Source organism: Trichechus manatus, unplaced genomic scaffold, assembly GCF_000243295.1.
Source record: "Trichechus manatus latirostris isolate Lorelei unplaced genomic scaffold, TriManLat1.0 scaffold00017, whole genome shotgun sequence".
Lineage (NCBI taxonomy): Eukaryota > Metazoa > Chordata > Mammalia > Sirenia > Trichechidae > Trichechus > Trichechus manatus.
The window spans coordinates 10,013,163-10,037,074 of record NW_004443953.1 but is presented as its reverse complement, the minus strand read 5'-3'; the positions used below and the strand labels follow the sequence as shown (position 1 = coordinate 10,037,074).

Below are 23,912 nucleotides of genomic sequence, written 5' to 3'. Positions count from 1 at the left end.
AAGGTGTGTCTCCTGTAGACAGCATATTGATGGATCCTGTTTTCTTATCCATTCTGTCACTCTCCATCTCTTTATGGGTGCATTGAGTCCATTTACATTCTATTGATAGATGTGGGTTTGTTGTTGTCATTTTGTAGTGCTTTTTTTTGTGGTGCTGAAGTTTTCTTTGTTCTTCTTACTCTCCTGTGCTGAGTTACTTTTGTTTGTGGATTTCTTTTTTCATTTCTTTTGTTTTCGTAGGTTTTGTTTTTGCTGAGACTTTATGTTTTTCCTTTTTTTTTTTTTATAAGTATGTTTGTTAACTTTCTTTGTGGTTACCACAAATTTTACCCTTATCTTTCTAAGTTTGAAGCAGTCTAGCATTACTTGGTATCGCCTTGCCTTCCTCTCCAAAAAATATGGAACGCTTCACGAATTTGCGTGTCATCCTTGCACAGGGGCCATGCTAATCTTCTCTGTATCGTTCCAATTTTAGTATATGTACTGCTGAAGCAAGCACTCAAGGAGGTATTTTAATAAAATTATTTTAAATCCAATTTTACTGTATTTGGGCAGGTACCATTTGACAGGTTATTCATCATTTTCTGATTAGGTCTTGATGCTCTTAATTAATAAATGTGATAATTGTGTCTTTTTTGCTTTAGATATTAGCCTGTGTACAGTTGTTACCTATAATACACACAGACGTATATGCCAATCTGTAACCTAATTATGGTCTATCTGTAGGCCATAATTTTGCTTTATATGTTTAAGTCCTCATTTCCAGTGGTGGAAGAAAGTCACAGGGCCTTATTTCCCCTTAACTTCTCATTTCACATTCTCACCTCTTTTCTAGCATTGTGCACTTTGTATTCTGTCCGCAGCTCAATGGGATGTGGACTGGACCCTCATTATAGCACAGCCACAAGGAAAACCTCTAAAAGCAAAACTTCAAATAACTTCACTTTCCTCTGAGGAGAAGCAGAAATCAGCCAGAGCATTAAAACATAAAAAGAGCTGAAAAGAGAGCCTGCAACAAGTGATGCATCTATCGTGTATGGATCTGGTCAGCAAAGTCAGCCTAGCAGTGGGAAATTAGACCAGCAGCAGAGGAGAACTGGGCCAGGCTACCCATAAGGAATCTCTGCAGATTCACTTTCCTGTTAACAGTTTTTATGCGCTCCAAGAATATCAGACACACCCGTATTGGGGATTTATTCTTTACAACACATTCTTATATCCAATATCCTGATCTATTTTCTACTAGCTCTACATTACTCAAGTCAGTACTACTTGAAATATGAACTAGCACCCATTTTTCTCTGATTTTTTTCCCCTAGAGGGTTGCCTGTTTCTGTGTATCATTATAAAAAGCATGTAAATTAGAATTAATTTTCTAATATTTATTAAATAAGGCATAGTCAGAGGAAATCATGCATTTACTTTTTAAGTACAGCTTAGTGTCTGCTGTCCAGTAAATATTTAAGTTATTGAATATATACAGATGAATTAGTAAAAATAAGGTTTACATTTTACCACAGATAAGGTAATATTTAATCTGAGAAAGAGGAAATGTAGGATAGTAAAAACAAAGAAAAAAATACAATGTAGGGCAAATACTGTTAAAAATTAATATATTTGGTACTTTTAAGCAGGTAATAAGTTTATGTCTAAGCAAGTTAGCAGTCAGGCCAATAATGCAGCAACTTTAAAATATAATAGAATTTCTTTGTCCGATTTTCTGTCTTGTTCCCTATGTTCTAGAGATGTTATAAACAATAAAAGCATTAATAATTTAAGATTTTGAAAACACAAACTCTTTGTTTTGTGTCGTTTATATTTTTCAGTTATTAACATATTTAAAAGACATACCATTATAACAAACAGAAGACAGTTGTGCACATAAAATTCTAAAAACACATAGCACTTGCATAATTTTATAGTCTCTTTATGTACATTGTTCAAACATGAAATCATTACTTGGGTATTTTTGACAATATGTTATTTTGGATATGTGTTCTAATTTCCACCCATATAAATTCCTATCTTCATTTGTGGGCACTCTTGTCATCACTGTAACTGTCATAGGTTTGAACGCTATCAAAGCAAGTAATTATACATGTTTACTCTCCACACTGTCACACTGGATTCCTGGTTGCATGCATATCTGAATTACAAGTTTATAATCAAAACCGAACTATAACCAAGGACATTATGCGTTCAAGTTTTCTTTAGGCATTTAAAAAAATGCACCAGTTAGACTATTGATTCATTCTAATACCATTCATTAGCTTCTGGAAAATCACTGCTATAATCTTCTGAATCAACAGACTCTGTCTTCACACTAGCAAGTCTTGATTTTCTATTAAACACAGAGGCTAACCAAGCATAACACTTTTAATGAGGATTAGATCTTTTCTCTGGACAGTGTTTGCATAAGAGGTTATTCAACACATGAGGATTATTCTTCAAATCCTCCTATGCAGAGAAAAATCGCAATAATTATCTAGGGCCTACCTTAGTGTTGTTATATATATATAAATGCATTTTTCAATCCTTATGGGATTTAAAAATCCTGAAAAGCCAATGGCTGTATTTAAAATGAACTGGTTGAATTTAAGCTTTAGATAGTTTTATTAATCTAATTCATGCAAAAGCATTGCTACAAATGAACCTCAATGAAAACTGGTTCTGTAATCATCATGTAATTTACATTATGAAGAGCAAAAGCAAATTTCCTTTACTTTAAGATTGTATGGACTAAATATTGATTTTGCTTGTTGCCCTGAGTATCAGAGCAATGGGGGGAGCACAATATGTCATGTTAATATCAAAATCAAAATGGTCTTTGACTGTCAGTGCTCCATGCAAAATGAGGCTTTCTTGAATTATGTCCAGATACCAAAAAAAAAAACAAAAAAAAAAACCCGTTGCCATTGAGTCGATTCTGAATTATAGTAACCCGATAGGACAAAGTAGAACTGCCCCATTGGTTTTCCAAGGAACGGCTGGTGGATTCGAACTGCCGACCTTTTGGTTAGCAGCCATAGCCTTCCATAGCTCTTAACCACTGTACCACCAGAGCTCCTGTCCAGACAGCTGGGGTCGTTAAAAATGTTGAAGATTAAAATGGCACATTTAAGAATCAATGTCATAGCCAAGGTAAATCTGTATTCAGACTCAAATTAATCATTGCATTATACTTTTGCTTGTGCTGTCTCTACAGCAATATGAAAATATTACATATTTTCTTAGATGATTTACTCATGAATATAAAAGAAAAATGTCTTCTGGATAGAAATAAGTGAAAAATAATCAATGTGTCTCTATTGCCCTACATATGTACAAGGCAAATACAGAGAGTTAATTATCATTTCCTGAGAAATTGCTGCAGCAATTGAACAATATATTCTCCTATCATAAGGCAACACCAGTTCAGATTTGGTGGAGGTGATTTAGAGAAAATATTTCAGAAATCACAATAGTGATGACTCTAGATTTAAGATTTATAGAATCCTACAGAACTAAAATAAAGCAACCTTCAAAATATAGGGAAATCAACCACTCAAATATTTTTTCTAACGGTGCTGCTTTTGGGAAGCCCTGATTTTGGGAAAAGCTCAGATAACTAAGAAAAAGAGACCAAGACCTGCAGAAGTTCACTTTGAAGGACCACATATGTTGCATATAAGAGTAGCCATTTAATATATGAATGATTGTTACCTGTGGAAAGCCACAAACCTCAGTTATTTTCTCAAAATAGCTATTAAAACCCATTGCCGTCCAGTCTATTCTAACTCATAGCGACCCTACAGAACAGAGCAGGACTGCCTCACCGGGTTTCCAAGGAGTGGCTGGTGGGTTCAAACTGCTGACCTTTTGGTCAGCAGCCAAGCTCTTAACCACTGTACTACCAGGAACTCTACAAACAGCTACTAGAAACATTATATTCACAAAGTAAAGGAAAAAATAACTGCCACAGGGTTTAAAGCTGGAAGAGATGACAGCACAGCAGATACTAACATACAAAGAGGAATAAAATGAAGAAGAGACAGAAAAGGCAGGTCCAGTTAGCAGGAGTCCCTCAGTTGGGCACTGGTAGGGTAAGGAAACATAAGACAGAGGGGAGGAAAGGATGTAAATGCTCATATTTCCAGCCCACAAGACTTCCCTACTTCTCTGGCTCTTGAGTTATTTGGCTATTATCACTTGTTGCGTCACTTAATTAGGTATTGTCCTAACCACTTAAAATGTTTCTTTTCTTCCCATCTTGGTGCCACATTTCTAAAAACAGACATTGTGTCTAGGTCGTCTTCATTAGTGCCACATCACCTAGCCCAGTGCTCTCATGCACACTTTATATGCCCTATAAACCCATGCCAACTGGTCAAAGAAGACTATACAAGACAAGGATGGTCACATAACTTATTATGCAAACTGGGACCTTTTTGAGAGTGGAAGGGGGCATATTAACTGTTACACTCTGACAACCAGGAACGTCTAGGGCATGGCAGAACGTGTGACCACTCTACAACTTTGCTGAGGGTTAATATAAAGTCAAGACAACAGCTACTAGACTATCTGCAGGGTACATATGCTGTCAGGAATTTTTTTTTACCTTTCTAAGGGATCATTTCACTTGATCCTCAACTTCTGTAGGATGCAATGGTAGGAAATTATTCTCTACTGAATGCCATCTGCAAACAAATTAAACATGGCATTGATTCTCCCACCTCCAGAAGACATCAAACACAAAATGATCCTAGAACTAAAGTTAAGCTGTTCCAGATTTCTTAGAGGTGACACGGGCTCAGTCCTGGTGTTTCTCAAGAGGATCAAAATATTGTAAATGTGTTTTTGCCAACAGAGAGATCTACGTGATTGCTGTAAGTTCCTTCTAAGCATTGAAGCTGAAGACAGCTAGTGAAACTAAAATGCTAAGTCAATATAAATAACCTTATACTCATTTTTATTATTAAAAAATCAAAGGCTAACTTATAAGTTGTTTTAAGTTAGTAATAACCATATCTTCAGAAAATTATTAGTACATGATACAAATATGTGAAATGTAATTCATAAAAGTCTTGAAGAATAATTTATACTTTTAATTTTAAAGTAAATGTTCATTGATTAAGTTCTCTTTTGTTTTAACAAATTTGACTTTCTTCTTTTCATTACATTATCATCATCTCTTAAATCATGCCATTTTTCTGTGGCATACTCAAAGGTTTGTCTTTAGTCTTTTAAGTCTAAGCTTTGCTTAAAATATGACCCATTAACTTCCTGCTACATTCACCCCTAACTGGGCTAAGATATGGTTAAAAAAAAAAAAAAAAGAATGATGTTGAGAGAGGATAAATAGTAATTTCAGAAAGAATTTAAAGTATATCAGTGGTTGCAATAGAGATAAACTTAGTAACTCTATACAATGCAAAAGAAGATAGCAACAAGTTTTAAAGGCGAGGAGCTTTATAATATACACTAAAATTATCTGTAGGAATTTCTTCCATAAAATATTAAACTCAGTTGCAAACAGTGAAACCTAACTTTTCTACTTAGCTCCACTATTTTACACAATAGTGACATCATATATTGGAACTATATCTACTTATTCTTAATTGCAAAGGTGCCATTGAGTTTCTCACACTCATTATTGGACTTCACTTACTATCTATTCACTTAATCAGTTTAATTTTTAGATTCCTCAGCTATAAACAGAAGCAATCACATCAATTGACTGCTAAGTTTCCTTGCTACTCTACGATTATGATCATATAACTATACACATGATCCAAAAAATCCAAACCCATTGCTGTTGAGTCAATTTGAATCATAGCAACCCTATAGGACACAGTAGACCTGACCCATGGGGTTTCTAAAGAGTGGCTGGTGGATTTGAACTGCTGACCTTTTGGTTAGCAGCTGAGCTCTTAACCACTGAGCCACCGAGACTCCATAGGTATGATGGTGTAGTAGAAAATTTATCTACAGCCACGGGAAGCAGGCAGTTGCAAGATATTTTTGAGATAAATACATTTTCAAGTTTTTAGTAATTGGCTTACCCAAAGAATGTTGCTAGGCATTTTGCAATCTATCAGTTTTGAGATTTCTAAAATAATTTTATGTCTTAGATGTTACAGTGGAAAATTTTGTCATTTAGCCAATATGACTCATACTTGAGTGTTATTAGGGAGAATGATAAACAATGTGTGTTATTTGTGCATATTGCAAAATTTTATTTTTTGCAGTTCATATAGATTTAGCTTCTGTGAAATAATAGGCCTGAAAAGAAAAACAGTAACTGTGGAACAAGTCACTTTATCAGTGCTAGCCCTCGTGAAGTTACTTGTCATCCTTTGTATTTAAAGATGACACTACTGACCCACTAGAAGGAGTACATATGACTTGAGTTACTTTTTACAAAACTGACACCTATCCATACTTCTTGTCTTACATAGTTCCAGGCCTGACCTGATCCAGCACACCTTTCTGTAAGATGTCTGGTATCAGGATGCAGTTTCTGAATTTGATGCCTTTAAAATGGACAGATTACATCCCTGCATATGGACCTTTGGTCTTCAAAAGAAAAGCTGGCAGAAACAATGACAATTCTCCCAACCCCCTAAAACGATTATTCTATACTGATCATGTCCTAAATCACTAGCTTCTGCATTTGTCTATTTGTTCTCTCCTGTCATCTTTGGCCCCAGGCTTGGTATCTGATCCCACCATCCTACTTACTTCCTCAGACTAGGAGTTAGGAGCTTCTCTCCTCCCCACCATTTCACAGCATTTAATCCCTTTGGTCTTTAACTTGCCTAACAAAGACCAATTCCAAAACTGGTTTTTACAGTTGGTCCCCATGCCACTTTTAATATAGTCCAAGTGGACTATCTGGCTGAGGATGAAGGGAAGTCCTACAAAATAGAACTAAAAATGGAGTTTGGATCACTGGTCTTGTGCTCATTGACACCCTACATGAATTTCAGAGGTATGAACTATTATTTGATCTATTTAACTATTTATATAAACAACTTCATCAATAATAAGAATTATGGAATACATGTAAATAATAAGCACAATCAAATCATATGGTCAAAAGACACGAATCTGAAAGTCAAAAGAAGATTAAAGAAAAGTATGATTAGTACATTTTATGTGTATCACTATAAGGTTGAATTCTTTAATAACAGGATGATTTAGTAAATTTGTTTCTAATATAGTTCTACCATAGATAAACAGTAAAATCTTGAGATAATCACTAATCTCTTCATAGTATAATTTTTCTCTATTTAAAAGAGGAATACTACTAATTACTATATATTTCACAAAAATGTCCAAGATGTAAATATACATAATAATAATAACAACTATAACACCACCATATTTAATCCTCACTACTAGTACTTATTAATAAAGTAGAAACATTATCTCACTATTAATGAGGATACTGAATATAGATTAAAATACTACTCTTACATTTTTTATAGATTTAACTTTTATGAAACAATATGAACAGAAAAGATGAGTGAAAACATTGAGTTCCTTAAAAAGCATACAATATTGCAATTTGGAAGTAGTTTATTTAAGGTTGGTAAAATTGATAATATACACTTGTTGTATATCAGATAATATATGTATTTTGTATAAAATGGAATTCCATAGTGAGTTAAGAAAAGTTAAAGGTATGAAATGTAAACAATGTAAAGACCACAAATAAGAAGTATAATTTAAAAAGAGGTGATAAAGAAAAATAAAATATAGAAGAACTTATTGGATAAAGGAGAAGAGAATATTCAACAAAAGAACAAATATTAATAGCTTATTTCTGTCACTTATGTCTGTAAAGACTGTTTTAGAATGGAAAGAGACATTCACATATTCTGACAACAAAAAGTAAAGCAACATTAGGTTCGAAGAAGCTGCCTGATTTAAAGAATGGCAACATCATTAAAAATCTCCCATCCTGAAAAATTAACGGGCATATTAGATACAACCACCTATTCAAACGGTGAAATCCATCCATTCAATTATGCTAGTAAACTGGAAAATTACAAGATTGCTTACTGATCAAGCTCCTAAGCCTTAGCATGGGCAGTAATTTCAGGGTGAAGGAATCTAGACATCAAAATCATTCATCTCTGATTTAAGAAATACAAATGCCAAGATTCTGGGCTTAGCGGTCTTTGTAATGTAATCTGAAAATAATTCTCAATATGAAAACATCTCAACCAGGAGTAAAGTATAGACAAAAATAGAGTTTTGTATTTTAGTTATTTTTTAGTAGTGTGCAAGTGAGTTTATCTATTAAAATTATTTTTTTCTTTCTGGGCTCTTTTAAATTTATTTGAAGACTGACATTTCTGTGAAGAAGCAAATTTTAGATGACTGAACAATTACTTGTCTTATAATTTTCAGAAGTATATAAAAATAGATGTGTTATGAAAACAGTGATAGTAACAGAGAGATAAAGAGTCTAGAATGGTTTAATAGAAGAAATGTTAATACAATGACTCAAGGTGCTTTCAAGATTCAGGGCAGAAACACTAGGAATTATTAATAGATAACACCACAATTGGACATTGTGACTTAAATCTAAATCCAGCAAATTTCTATTAGCTGAAGAGAATATTTAATAAGGGATAAAAGAAATGCTACACTTAAGCAAATAATGAAATACAATATTCAGATATATTCAATGCATAAACTATGAGAATATAGAGTACATAGAAGGAAGAAAAAAAGTGGGAAAATATTTTAAATGGTAAAAGTGTATTAGCTATTTCATATTACAAATGGCAGTATGAATCGACAAAACGCAAATTTTCCAATGGTGTTGGACTGGGGCTAGTTCATAATCACATTTGGAACACATTCATGATGCAGTGCCCCTTTCTGTGGATGAACGATGTAGGTGACGGAAAAAAAAAGGAAAATCATCCTGAGCTATCACGAGCAATCAATAAAAACAAAAATAAATATATATATCTTTCTTAAAATGAATAATCATTTAGCTTTAATAAAAGCATTTAGCTTTAATGAAAGACTTTGGTAGTCTTTCTGTCTTTCCTTATGAAAAAAATATACTGAGCTCAAAAATATCAAAACAACTTGTGCTTCTTTGTGAAATGAAAATAAAGTGCAGCACTATTACCATGATGGCTCTAGGAGGAGAGTGAATGGACTAGTAAATGGGAAATCATCTGTTTTCAGATTTTACTTTACCACCATTACATTCCTCCAGTGAGCCGTTATCTGCTAGAGGAGGCCTTAATCGCCTCCTATCCTGGCAGAAAACCTCCATGTATTTAGTATAGCTATTCATATCGTAATGTGCGATCGCCTCCACGCAAAAACTCCAACTAAAATACACGCTTTCCTAGCACAGCGCTGCCATTAGTGCATCTAACTGCCCACTGAACTCCACAGACTTAATGTTATTCTATTCCAGCCTGTTGAAGGCTCATTATTTAATCTGAGCCTATTTGATAGCTCATGGTTACTAAATTAATTTTCCCCGTTTTTCTTTCTCCTATTGGGTGTTAGTTCCTTGGCACAAGTCATACACAGAAATAATGACATAAAATCAAATATTACCACTAGGTCATGTACACTGTTTGGCTAGCAGTGAAAAGTATATTTTGTTAACAACTCCTCTGCTCTGGCTGCTGTATAGTTAATGGTGAGAGGATATGAAAGCAAAACAGCAACCAATAGGCCTGCAGAGAATGTGCTTGACACTTTCCCAAAACAGCTGCTATTTGATTTAGGAAATCTGCCATGCAATAAATTAAAAATGCTTAGTACAATTATGAAGTCATGAAAAGAAAGCTCTTGCAGTATGTTGCACATTTCAGAAAATACATTTATGTAGCTTCTTTAGAATATAGTCACATGAAAATATATCACATATATTGTTCATGGGAAGTACAGAGAGAAAATCGTGGATTTGAGGGAGAAGGGATGAAAACACCAAATGAAATATATGCTTTTCAGATCATTATATTAATATTTTATATGCTTAATATTTGAAGAAACTTTCATCAGGTTATATTTTCTTTACATATATGCTTGCTTTATTGACACATTATAATAAGAATTATTATTATCAATAATAATAAAATACTAACTTTATTCAGAGCATAAAAACAACATGTTAAGAGTTAAAAACCCCCTCTTGGTTGGGAATCACATGTCAGACTTGGTATTAAATCCCAGCTTCTAAGAAGCTCGACAAAAGACAAATTGCAAACTACCTCACTGCGCCTCAGTTTCTTCATCTAAAAAAAAAGAAAAGATAGTGTACTGGATATTCTTAAAGTCTCCCTCCTAGTAAGGAAAAGTAGACTCCTCATCATACTGGCAATGTGATCTCACAAACGACTTTTCACAGTCCACTGGGAAGGACACAGTCTAAATAAGGCAGTTATGACCATGGCTGGGGATATGAAATTCATTATCTTTTCTTTCTCTTCAAAAAAAATCTTGTGGCTTGGAGGCAATTTTCAGTGCTTTATATTTACAACTTTTCTTGGGATATCAGCATTCAGTATTAATACAAAGGCTTCTTCTCTCTTCAAATTAAGACCTGAATTTGTGATCTTTTCTCTGATATGTGTTGTCTGTAATTATTATCCATAGAAATGTTTATAATAAAATGGTTTTTATAATCTATTATAATCATGTGCCTGAGAGTATATTGCCCTAAATTGTTTTCTAGTTGTTTTATGGTGTAAATGTCTTTCTTCCCCCAATATATTATAATATGCTAGACAATAGCAACTATGATTTCTGTTTATTTTTCTTAAAGGACACTTGCAATAAGATAAGCGAATCTGCCAATAGCAGAGTTGAACCTTGCTGAGATACTCTAATGGTATTAGCTGGCAATCATTTTTATTTTATTTTAAAAAATAAAACACAAAGAACAAAGTAACTGGGGAGTATAGACAAGACAACAATACCTGGTAAAGTAGCATGGGCAGGAGGGTAAATAATATTTTATTAATAAGTGTGTTTCCATTATTAAGAAGAATGACTAATATAATTTAATACAACACTGTCTGATTTATAGGAACTAGCTATTTATGAACTGGGTAGCATAAAGACTAAAAGCTTTCCTAAAACATATACAGCCTAAACTACATATACATAAACGTTTTGTTAAATCCATAAAAATGTATAATTTTGGAGGGTTACTATGCATTTAATATATTATTGTGAATATCAGTTGCCTTAGTTTCAATGATACATTTAAATTGGTACTAGTTATTTCAGGTACTTACACATGTAATACATATGTATTGGATTCCTCTTCAGTGCTAAGTATTGGAGATAATAGCAAGATTCTGGCAACCACTTCATCCCATCAAGGAATGAAGCTAGTGTATACATGCCTTGCTCCTAACCCCACTCAAAACCCATTGCCATCGAGTCGATTACAAATCATAGCAATCCTACAGGACAGAGTAGCACTGCCCCATAGGGTTTCCAAGGAGTGGCTGGTGGATTCAAACTGCCAACTTTTTGGTTACCAGCCAAGCTCTTAATCACTATGCCACCAGAGCTCCATAAACCCCACTAAACATATATAAAAACCAAACCAAATCCATTGCTATCAAGTCGATTCTAACTCATAGCAACCCTAAAGGACAGAGTAGAACTGCACCATAGGGTTTCCAAGGAGCGGCTGGTGGATTTGAACTGCTGACCTTTTGGTTAGCAGCCGAGCTCTTAACCACTGCACCACCAGGGCTCCAAAAAGGTTTATCCCATTCTCATTGCAACAAGTTACTCTTTTCTAAGAAAACTTCTTGTAATATATTCAAGGAATAAATTTCTTCCTAATTAAAATCACATGCTGCAAATTCTACAATCCTTAACAAAATTAGCTATATAGGCTTGAATATATCTATTTCCAATGAATGATATTAAGGCAGAGATCCCCAGGCCACTGCCTCAAGCAGGTTTGCATCAGAATCCTGTTTTCTTTGCTTGCCCTGCAGCTTTGCATTAGAATCCTGTTTCCTTTGCTTGGCCTGGTGAAGCATGAAGTTATACGTAAACCCCATTGCGCTTGTGCAGCATGATTAAGAATGTTGCTGATGTAACTTGTATGAAGTTCCTACCTGTAAACCCCTTGAAAGTTACCTTTCCCCTCGCCCTCGTGAAACAGTCTTGGTGACAGCAGCTCAGACTGACTCCTTTCCTTGTGCAATGAAATAAATAAAGATGCCTTTTCTGCTCTCCCACGCTGGTCTCTTCTTTTATTGGCCAATCGAGTCACGCCGAGCAATAACAATATCTCAGCGGGGTTTCCACTCAATAACAATACCTCAGTGCTAACACTCCGGAGGATGAGAGGAAACAGAACTTTCTTGTTACTATAAAAAGTTTTATTTTTTAAAAAAATATTATCATTAGAGGAAGAATGAAAAAGGAAAGGCAGTTTATTTTCCCATGTAGGCTTGTCAGCCATTACATTTCTCGTCTCCTCCAACCCCCTCTGCCTTTTCTCTCTGTTCCACCAGGCACTGCTTTTCATTATTTGCTCCCACTCACCACTTCTTTTTCTATATACCTCATTCACAAAGCTTGCTAAACCAGAAACACCCCTAGAACAAATCCAAACACTTTCCATTCTTCTTTCAAAAATCCATTTCCTTCACAAAGCTACTTAATTAGATGGAATTAAAGTGCTAATTTGCTAAGGGGAAAGATCATTTGCATATCCATTTACACACTTTTCTCCAAGTATTTATAATTAGAGAGCAATCAACAAGTTTCTGAAGGCTGACAGAAAGGCAAAATGATTCCTGTGGAGATTAAAGAGGCACTAAAGTATGGAGAGGAAAGGGCATTGGAAAAGAAGCCAGATGTCCTCACACTGAGCTTTTAATTTCACCTTTTAGATCTCAATTTTTTAGCTATAAAATGGGAATAATGCCCACCTTAAGTGTTTCATAGGCTTGTGAAGATTAAATTCAATATGGATAAGGGCAAACTACAAAAGCAAAGATTTATTGCTTTTCCATACATTGTCAATGGAAGCAATATTAAACCATTTTTTTAACCCCTTTTCCTCACTCTACTTTCACTTCAAATATGAATAATATTTAGGAGGGTTTCCCTCTAGGAGGGTTGGAAATTTAAACAAGACCAAACATATTTAAAATTTCTGGTACATAATAAAGAATCAATAAATAGTACTTACAAGTACTATTTTTGTTCAGGATTTTATTATATCATAGTGACTTTTCTAAACAGAAAATCAAAATTTCTAGAACCTTTCCTGGCTATTTCCTTCTTCTATTATATCTTTCATTGTCATTAGACCCTGTCTCTGCTGAAGGAAAATGTCTAATTAAACAGGCTGTATTTATTGCCACAGCCCTGAGAAAATTACCTTTTTTTCCTATTTTCCTCTTATTCCCTTTACTATTAATTAATAATTAACAGCATTCAGGTATGAAAAAATATGGTCTAAAAGAACATTAGCAATTATCTGGGCTAATAATTTTCAAACTGTATTCCATGAAGCCTTAGGTTTTTCCACAGATGTTCAAGAGTTGACATAGCAGGGTAGAAAAAGTAAAAACATAGGAAATAGGGGATGGAGAAGAAGAAGGAGTGGAGGAGATTGGGAGGGGGGAAGCTATTGGATGAGAGACTAAGAATCAGAAGGGTTAGATTGCAAGCCTTCTTTTAGCACCTCCAACAAAGATAATCTATCTTTAATTTCTTGAACAACACAGTTTTCTTAAAAACAAACTGAAACACTGCTAATTTAGGCCCAAACATATTCTGTGCTTAAGAAACATAGGGTCAAGGATGATTGCTTAAAAACATAAAGCAGGTTTATAAACTGAACTGGAATTAGAACCAAAGTATCAGGGTTCCCTTTCCATGGTTCGTCCACATTAGTTACTGAATCTTAGTAGTTTCTTTTCAGTTTTCTTGCATCCTCCCTCCTTCACTGCAAATATGGTGGTTTGGCAATTACTTCTGAAATAATTATCTGTCATAACAGGGGATTAATGAAAATCACTGAAAACCTCCCAAAGATCCTAAAAAATTATGGCCAGTTTTTGGTATAATTCAAGATACCAGCTTGATTTTTAAATCCCTAGATGTAAACCAGACTAAAATACTGGCAGTTTCCTAAACATTCTGTACTCTGTTGTATCTCCATGTCTTTGAATAGGCCAGTTCCTCTGCCTAGAACACTCCCCATAACCCTTGCCTTCCCCTTTGCTTGCCAGGGAACTCTTTATCCAAGTCTCAACTCAAGCCTCGCATTCTTCTTAAAAACCCCTTTCATGCTCTGTGGTATATATGGTGTACCACCCACTTTTTCTGGCTCTCAGGTTCTTTGGTAGTATACTTTTACCGCTGAAAGTATTTTCTGTTCTCCAGTGGGGACTTGCAGAATGGCAAAAGGCAAAAGAAACGTTTGTTGAAACAAAATAGCTGGGGTACGAGGCTTGCAAGTAAGGTAGTACAACCAGAAAGTGTGACTAGGTAAAGATTTTGTCTCTTTTGGCTTTTGTACCCCTAGATAACATTTGTAAGCATATTTATGGTTTCCTGCGTGATACTTAGGGAGCACTGGTGGGTTTGGCTTTGGTATTTTTGTGTGTCATATTTGGAAAACCAGAGGTTCCCCGTGTAGCCTAATGGAAGGTGCCACGAGAAACATCAACAACCGAGGTCCAGTGGTACCAACAGGTGACCACTAATTATGGGGTTTAAGAACCTTAAAATTTCTATGGTAACCATGGAGTACCAGATAATATTTCTTAAAATCAATACTACCAACCAAAAATTTAAACACACTCCATGACTTCCATCAATTAAAATACATGGTATTAAAAAAAAAAAAAAAATCAAAGCAGAAAATGATTGGACCTTGAAAGGGTTAAAGTACAGAATCATATATCATGTCTACTTCATACATTTGGTTACTGAGGTCTTTTATAGCCCACATTGTTTTTTCTATTTGACCTGTTATAAAATGAAAGATAGAAACTAGTCCTTTAAACTAGGCCCCACTCTCCAGCATGCCTCACCTTATCACCTACCTGGATCAGCACTTAGCACTCTGAATGACATTCATTTGTTTACAAGATTACCATTAGTCTCTGGCACCTGGAAATATGCTATATTATTTAATCTTTATTTAGTCTGTGCCTATCAAAACCGGTTGTTTATTGAGTTGACTCCAACTCAAGGCAACCCCATGTGTGTCAAAGTAGAACTGTGCTCTACTGGGTTTTCAGTGGCTGATATTTCAGAAGTAAATCACCAGGCCTTTCTTTAGAGATGCCTCTGGATAGACTCAAACCTATAACATTTAGGTTAGTAGCCAAGACATTAAGAGGCTAGCAAATAAACAATTTTCATTTGAGTTTCTTAAGCTGAACAGAAATCGAAAAGGAACCTTATAATCTTAATGGAAATTCCTAAGTTTCACTTACATATACTTCAGGCAAAGCCTATATTTGTAATGCTTTTAGTCTGAATTCATTTGAAATGATTCATTTACCAACCTTGTGAGTGAATTTTAACAGGTTTTGTTTTTTTATAAAATAATATTAGAGTTAATACTGACGTTATTCAAGTTTGCTCTTAATATTAATATTGGAGTCATGTTTTATATTTTTTAACATTAATATGTTAATTCACATTATAATTGCTATTTAAACTTGGAAAAATACTTTACATTACTTTAATATGTTTAATACATAAAAATTAGTTTAAATGTTTTATATCATAGATTATTTTATGATCAATTTCTCTAAATCTAAAATTCAAGATGAAAACAAATATTTCTAAGAATTCTATATTCAGTGGTGAGCACATTGAAGATAAAAAGAGGCAAAACAGCAGCAGAACACAGAACTTGTGACAAAGTGAAAAGAATTAAAAAGTGAAATGCTAAAATTGAAATTAAGATGTGAAATGTTAAAATTGAAATTAGACATCGTATATGATAAAGCGTAAGCTTGAGAACAGATGCTGTATCAAAACAAATGAGCAGTTTTGTGTAACCATCTTTGAAGTGAGCCTACAAGGAAAAAAATGCCAATGGATAATTCAGGAGACAGCACTTTAAAAGTTAATGTCAAAATGGTAATTTTTTTAAAAAGAATATCCCTAGGACAAAACATTGATTCTTTTTTTTTTTTAAAGTACAGAAGTGTTAACTGAACATTCTTTGTAAAGAGAGATGTGAGGTAAGCTACTTCAATTTTATATAAAGCAGAGGAGTCTAGGTATCAGATGCATAACCATTCATTTCTGGTCACAAATAACCCATCAAAAAAGACCAAAAAAAAAATCTTTAGGAAAGTGTTTTTAATAGTTATTGTAAAAATGAATTTATTCATTCATTGCATTTTAATTTTGGAGATACGATCTTTTTGGTTCTCGTATTAAAAAGAAAAACAACTTTCCAACATTTGAGAGAAACATCTACTGTAACTAAATAATAATAAAATGCGTTAGGGGAGAGCCCTAGCCACTTATCTCCAGTCTGTATGACCTTGTGAATAACAAATATGGTACTCTAAAATGCATTTCTATTTCTTTGTGTTTCAAAATATGAAAAAAGGAGGATGTGTATTTCACTACGAAGAAAGCTTATTTTGAAAGCAATAAACTTCACCTTACAACTTAAAAACAGGCTTCCAATTTTTAATTAATCCAACATAACTGAAAGAAAGCAATTCTTAAGAGAAGCTTAGCCCTGCTGGCACAGTGGTTAAGAGCTCGGCTACTAACTCAAAGGCCAGGAGTTCTATCTGAAATCTATTTTAAGGAAAAAAGGGATGGAGAAATGAGGGATGCATAGCTTCTTTTCTTTGCTTCAGGAAAAGGCTTATGAAGTTTAGCTTTAACTTAGAGTACATGTTAAAAAAAAAAAAAAAAAATTGCCTTTGAGTTGATTCTGACTCATAGCTACCCTATAGGACAGAGTAGAACTGCCTCATAGGGTTTCCAAAGCCGTAATCTTTACGGAAACAGACTGCCACACCTTTCTCCCACAGAGCCCCCAGTGAGTTGAATAACCGACCTTTCAGTTAGCAGCTGAGCACTTAACCACTGCGCCACCATGGCTTTAGTTCTAATCATAGTCAGTATTAGAAAAATAAAAAGGTCTTTATCACCAAAGAGATAGAGTTAAAGGACTAGTCCAGAGCTAGCAAAAAATAGATGCTAATGATACAGACTTAGAATGAGAAATAGCTGATATGGAAATGTCAAAGTAGCTTCAAGGAAAAGAAACTAATTTATTGTCAGCTTTAACTAAATATCTTATGTAGCTTAATAGACATCATTCTAGAGAATGATAAAGCCTACTCTGAGTCTTCCCTTGTAAATATATTTCTTGTGTAGCATCTTCTTTTAATTAAATTGAACATATAATAAGACATGATATGTTTATGAACAGTGTTCCATGTACTTATGGCTCCACTAACCCAATCACCTAAAGGAAATTCTGAATTATCAAGACAGCTATAGTGTGATGGTTGCACAACAGGATTGATGTAATTGATCTCACTGAATTGTATATGTGAAAAATGTTGAATTGGGAAATTATGTGTTATCTATATTTTTTACAATTAAAAAACCAGAAGAAAAAAAAAAAAAAGGAAAGCAAATGGCACCAATTAATAAGTCCTTAAGGAAACAACTTTCACATGACTTAAAAAATTTACAGAAGAAAAGGTCAGGAGGCTCTTTTTTGATGAATAAAAATCATGGCTCTAAGTTGAATACTAGTGTGATCTTTATTTTTAAAATGAACAATTGTCACAACCTAAAAAGGCAGTGGGCCTTTACTCATAGTCCAATCTTTCTTCTGACAGTCTGCCCTCCCACACTTAGAAGAATTACATCTAGCTTTTTCCTTATTCTTTGTGATAAGTTTACATTGTATATTGGAAAATTAAAAGGTGATTTTTTTTTTTTTATTTTGGATCTATACCAAACATCCAGAGGTATGTTTTTGCTTACCTAATCAACTTAGAAAGAGACAGGGCTAGTCTTTTTGAAAACTACTTTATATGGGGAAGTATATGAAATATATGACAACAAAGTTTGGATTATATAATTAATTATTTTGTCTTTGTGTGAGTTTTTAAATTTATAACAGTCCTTTGCATAAAGTCAAATTGAAAACTATAAATTAGATATAAACAGTGTGGTGCGGGACACCAAGATTTGAATTAAGAAATTTCTAGTCAATGGCAGTGCACATATGTGAGATTGCTATGTCCCTCAATGGTAATAAGTAAAAATTTATCTCTGATACTTTACTGCCCACAAACTCTTTGTCACCTGAATGAAGCACTGGGATAGTTTTAAATCTTTACTACTAAAAAAAAAATTAATATCTAGGTAGCAGAAAATAAAATACATATAGCAATGTGAGAGTTGAAAACAAAGGATGTGTAGTTGGAAAATATGGCCTTAGTGACAGAAATGACACTGGAGATCCCATGACAGAATTTTGCAAGATCAATGACTTATTTATTGCAAATGCCTTTTTTCAACAACATAAATGGCAACTATACACATGGACCTCACTGGATGGAAAACACAAGAATCAAATCAACTACATCTGTGGAAAGAGACAATAGAAAAGCTCAATATCATCAGTCAGAACAAGATAAGGGGCCAACTATGGAACAGATCATCAATTGCTCATATGCAAGTTCAAGTTGAAGCTAAAGAAAATCAAAACAAATCCACGAGAACAAAAATGTGATCTTGAGTGTATGCCACCTGAATTTGGAGATCATCTCAAGAAGAGATTTGATGCATTGAATAATAATGACCGAAGACCAGACGAGTTTTGAGATGACATCAAGGACATTATACATGAAGAAAGCAAAAAGTCACTAAAAAGACAGGAAAGAAGGAAAAGACCAAAATGGAGGTCAGAAGAGACTCTGAAATTTGCTGTTGAATGTAGAGTAGCTAAACGGAATGGAAGAAACAACGAAGTAAAAGAGCTGAACAGAAGATTCCAAAGGGCATCTCGAGAAGACAAAGTAAAGTATTATAATGAAATGTGCAAAGATCTGGAGTTAGAAAACCAAAAAGGAAGAACATGCTCAGCATTTCTCAAGCTGAAAGCACTAAAGAAAAAAATTATTCTGAAGGATTCTAAGGGAAAAATATTGAAAGACGCAGGAAGCATCTAAAGAAGATGGAAAGAATATACAGTCATTGTATCCAAAAGAATTGGTCAATGTTCAACCATGTCAGGAAGTAGCATATGATCAAGAACTGATAGTACTGAAGGAAGAAGTCCAAGCTGCACTGAAGGCATTGGTGAAGAATAAGAATATTAAATATACCATGGACTTCCAGAAGAACGAATAAGTCTGTCTTGGAAGAAGTACAGCCAGAGTGCTCCTTGGAAGAGAGGATGGTGAGACTTTGTTTTATGTACTTTGGACATGTTATCAGGAGGGACTAGCTCCAGAGAAGGACATCATGCTTGGTAACATAGAGGACCAATGAAAAAGAGGAAGACCCTCAACGAGATGGATTGACACAGTGGCTGCAACAATGGGCTCAAACATATCAATGATTATGAGGATGGCACAGGAGTGGGCAATTTTGTTCTGTTGTACATAGGGTCACTATGAGTCAGCACCAACTCAGTGGCACGTAACAACAACAACAGCACAGCTTACTATTAGGAATCTGGATTCCTCATCCATATATGTGTATATATATAAATATACTAATGGATATTTGACATTTTTGACAGAATTAATATTTTTATTGCTGAACCTCTTGGTAAGTGGTTCATATCTATTACCTATTAAAAAATGAGAGACAAAGATTCTATAGTGCAGTTTTAAATCAGTACTTCCGAAACTTTAACGGCCATACAAATCAATGGGAATTTTGTTAAAAGACAGATTTTGATTCAGTAGGTCTAGGGTGGGGCCTGTGATTCTGTATTTCTGCTATGATACTGATCCTGTTGGTCAGTGTATCATGCTTAAAGAAGTGAGGTTCTAAATAATAACAAAAACCCAAACCAAACCCACTGCCATCAAGTCACTTCTGACTCATATTGACCCTATAGGACAGAGTAGACCTGTCACGTAGGGTTTCCAAGGCTATAAATCTTTACGGAAGCAGACTGTTACATCTTTTGCCTGCTGAGTGGCTGGTAGGCTCAAACCACTAACCTTTTGATTAGCAGTCAAGGACTTTAACCACTGCATCACCACGGCTGTTTCTAAATAATAACAGTTAACTATAATTCTACGGTTCAAACAAGGGAATTTTAATATGTTGAGGAGCTAAATATAAGTTGTTCTATGATAGACTCCATTCAATTTCAATTATATTTATAATCATGATTGAACATTCTAATTTCAGCTTTACTTCTAATTTACTCAGTCATTTGGAGTAATTTGACCTATCTAGGAGATCATTTATAGTTCACATTTTACAGTTGAAGGGAATTTGTAAGGCAAAATAAATAGAAGCTTACCACCAATTATTGTATAAATATTCATAGAAACAACTATTATTAAGAAGCTTTTTGAAACGTCAAATATAATGCCACACTGATATTTTTAAGAAAAGAAAAAAAGAATCTGTTTGCTTGCTTTCACCTTGTAAGATTTTGGCCAACTGTTGCTGATTTGTGTGCCCAGAAAACATGAAAATGCCACTATATGTTTTTAGTTATGACTCTTTGCGTTCAGACCTCAAGTGGGAATTCTCTACTGATTCTGATTTATTTGTCATAACAGACTTCCATTTTAGATCTAACATGTAAGTCAATACCACCCTTTGACATTCAAATTCTCATCATAGCATTAAAGAAATTTCATCTTGATGCTTTGCATCAGTAGATTTGGATATAGATCCCTGGATTTCCCCTGGTGGCACAGTGGTTAAGAGCTTGGCTGCTAACCAAAAGGTCAGCTGTTTGAACCCACCAGCTGCTCCTTGGAAACCCTATGGGGCAGTTGTACTCTGTCTTATAGACTCAACGGCAAGGGGCTTGTGTATGTGTGTCTGTGTGTGTGTGTGTGTGTGTATATATATATATGTATATAATGCCATTATTTAGACTTTATGCTATTGCTATTGAGGCAATTCCGACTCATAGCGACCCTATAGGACAAAGTAGAACTGTCTCATAGGGTTTCCAAGGAATGACTGGGGGATTCAAACTGCTACCTTTTGGTTAGCAGCCTGAACTCGTAACCACTGTGCCATCAGGGCTCCGATACATATATATACACATGTATACATACATATATACATATATATGTCCCTTGATGCAAATTAATATATTATAGTTTATTAGTAATTATTATTACTACCACATATTTAGACAGAACATGTATGAGCATATGGTCATGAATATTACTCATCAGACTTTATATTAAAATTATGAATACTGTGTATCTCAAATTATAGAATCAAATTTAGGACACAGATGGACAGAACATAAGTTAGGGATGATTTTCAAATATTATTTTGTGGGGAGTTTTTAACATATTTGGCAGTGTATTTACTATAAAATCAGCAAAATTTATCATCACATTACATTTATTTTTAAAAAATGCTTTTAGGTTTTTCTAATTTTAGTCACAAACATTTACAGTTAATTTTCTGAAAATTATCAGTCCATCAAACAGCCAGTGTAAAAAATACTAACTGTAAAGCCAAAATAGGAGCATTTGGTATATTTTCCTCTGTGAACACCCATGCATTGCCTCACTGAATCTCACTGCTCCAGAGAATCCTTGAAAACATGACACCCACAAAGGTGTAAGGGGCCACCTAAGGCTGCCAACTCAGCCACACCAATAGCATTCCACCCATTGAATAGGAACCTCAAGATAACTAATATCCAAAGTGGGTGCCAAGATCAAACAAGTTAGAAATAGTCTAGGTAAAACAAGGTAATTCTTCACAACAATGTTTTCAAAGGTTAAGAAATCTGGTATAAGTCTAAATACACTTATATAAATCCCTCTTTTCCTTTTTATTTGAGTTTCTCTCATCTCTCCCACAGAAAATGAAATAATGTTTTCACCCTGGTACTTTGACTTTCCAATTCTGGCTATGCATTTTAAAACATAATGTAAATCTTAGTAATCAGTGTTTATTGAAATACTTACTAGGCATAGTGTTAAATGCTTTTTTTAATTATTATTTCCATTTCTTAGATGATGAAATTGAGATTTATTGACTCACTCACTTAGTCAATAAATGAGTTTGTTCTAAAGGCAAGGGATACAGTGGTAAGCAATGATTCTCACATTAAGGGAGAGCTTTAAACAGTAAATAAATAAACAGGATAAGGATGGTAAGAATAGCAAAGCAGATGACAGAACAGTGGCTAGGAAGGAAAGGAGAGCTACTGTCTACAATGAAGTGGATGGTCAGGGATGTCTGAGGAAGTGTGTTAATCAAAACAAGACCTGGCTGATGAAAAGAGGTCCACCAAATATAGATGTAGGGGCAAAGGAAGACAAATACTCCAATATTTCACCACAGTGAATCACCTCCTGAGAGAAGAAACATTCCTCTGAAATGTTTTGAACAAAGTTCCAGAGGTAGAAAACTTATTTGTACAACAAAGAGGGAGAAAAAATGAAAAGGTTTCTGTTACAGATTGAATTGTGTCTGCCAAAAAGATGTGTTGAAGTCCTAACTCCTGTACTCAAGAGAGTGATCTCGTTTGGAAATAGAGTTTTTCTTTCAAGTTAACTAGGGTGAGTCCTAACCCCTCCTGAGTGGCATCTTATAAAAGGGGAGAACACACACACAGGGAGAAGACCGATGCCATGTAACGATGGAGGTCGATGCAACTATGAGCAGCAAAAGAATGCCAAAGATTATCAGCAGCCACCAGAAAACAGGAGATAAGCATGGACCAGTTTCTCTCTCAAAGCCCTCAGAAGGGATCAACATGGCTGATACCCTGATTTGGAGTTCTAGCCTCCAGAACTCTGAGAAAATAAATTTTTGTTCTTTAAATCGCCCACTTTGTGGTATTTTGTTATGGGAGACCTAAGAAACTAAAACTATATATATATATTTCAATCTGTTGTGGTCATTTACAACTACCAAATCTCCATCTACATGTTAATGAGGTTGAATCTTCACTTTGAAGTCTCCACCTCTCATGGTGCTGACTCACTGCTTTTATTTCTGGCCTACTACTAGGATTTGAAGGCCAAGTATCATGGGAATCATTTTCAAATGTCAACTCTCAAAATGTCCCATCAATTTCCAGGCAGTATATATACAGGGCCCTTGTTGATCAACCTTGATCAAGGCATATTTATCCTTTAATATTTTTATCAGTTATAAAATATGCCATGCCACTTCACCAAAGAAGATATTCAGGTGGCTAACAGACACCTGAAGAAATGCTCACAATCATTAGCCATTAGAGAAATGCAGATCAAAACTACAATGAGATATCATCTCACCCCAACAAGGCTAGCCTTTATCAAAAAAACAGAAAATAATAAATGCTGGAGAGGTTGTGGAGAGACTGGAACACTCATACACTGTTGGTGGGAATGTAAAATGGTACAACCACTTTGAAAATCGATTTGGCGCTTCCTTAAAATGTTAGAAATAGAACTACCATACGATCCAGCTATCCCGCTCCTTGGAATATATCCTAGAGAAATAAGAGCCGTCACACGAAGAGATATATGCACACCCATGTTCATTGCAGCACTGTTCACAATAGCAAAAAGATGGAAACAACCTAGTTGCCCATCAACAGACGAATGGATAATCAAACTGTGGTATATCCACACAATGGAATACTACGCAACGATAACGAACAATGATGAAGCCGTGAAACATCATATAACATGGAGGAAGCTGGAACTTATTACGCTGAGTGAATTTAGTCAGTC

At 34.6% G+C, this 23,912-nt stretch overlaps 1 protein-coding gene and 1 non-coding gene across 6 annotated transcripts in view; both read right to left on the bottom strand.

Annotated features, from left to right (window-relative positions):
- GRIK2 (glutamate ionotropic receptor kainate type subunit 2) overlaps positions 1 to 23,912 on the bottom strand; it is a 781,170-nt gene that overhangs the window by 379,367 nt on the left and 377,891 nt on the right. The gene's annotated exons all lie outside the window — the stretch shown is intronic.
- On the bottom strand, positions 393 to 499 carry LOC111819761 (U6 spliceosomal RNA). Its single transcript, XR_002823333.1, has one exon. It is a non-coding gene; the product is annotated as a U6 spliceosomal RNA (small nuclear RNA).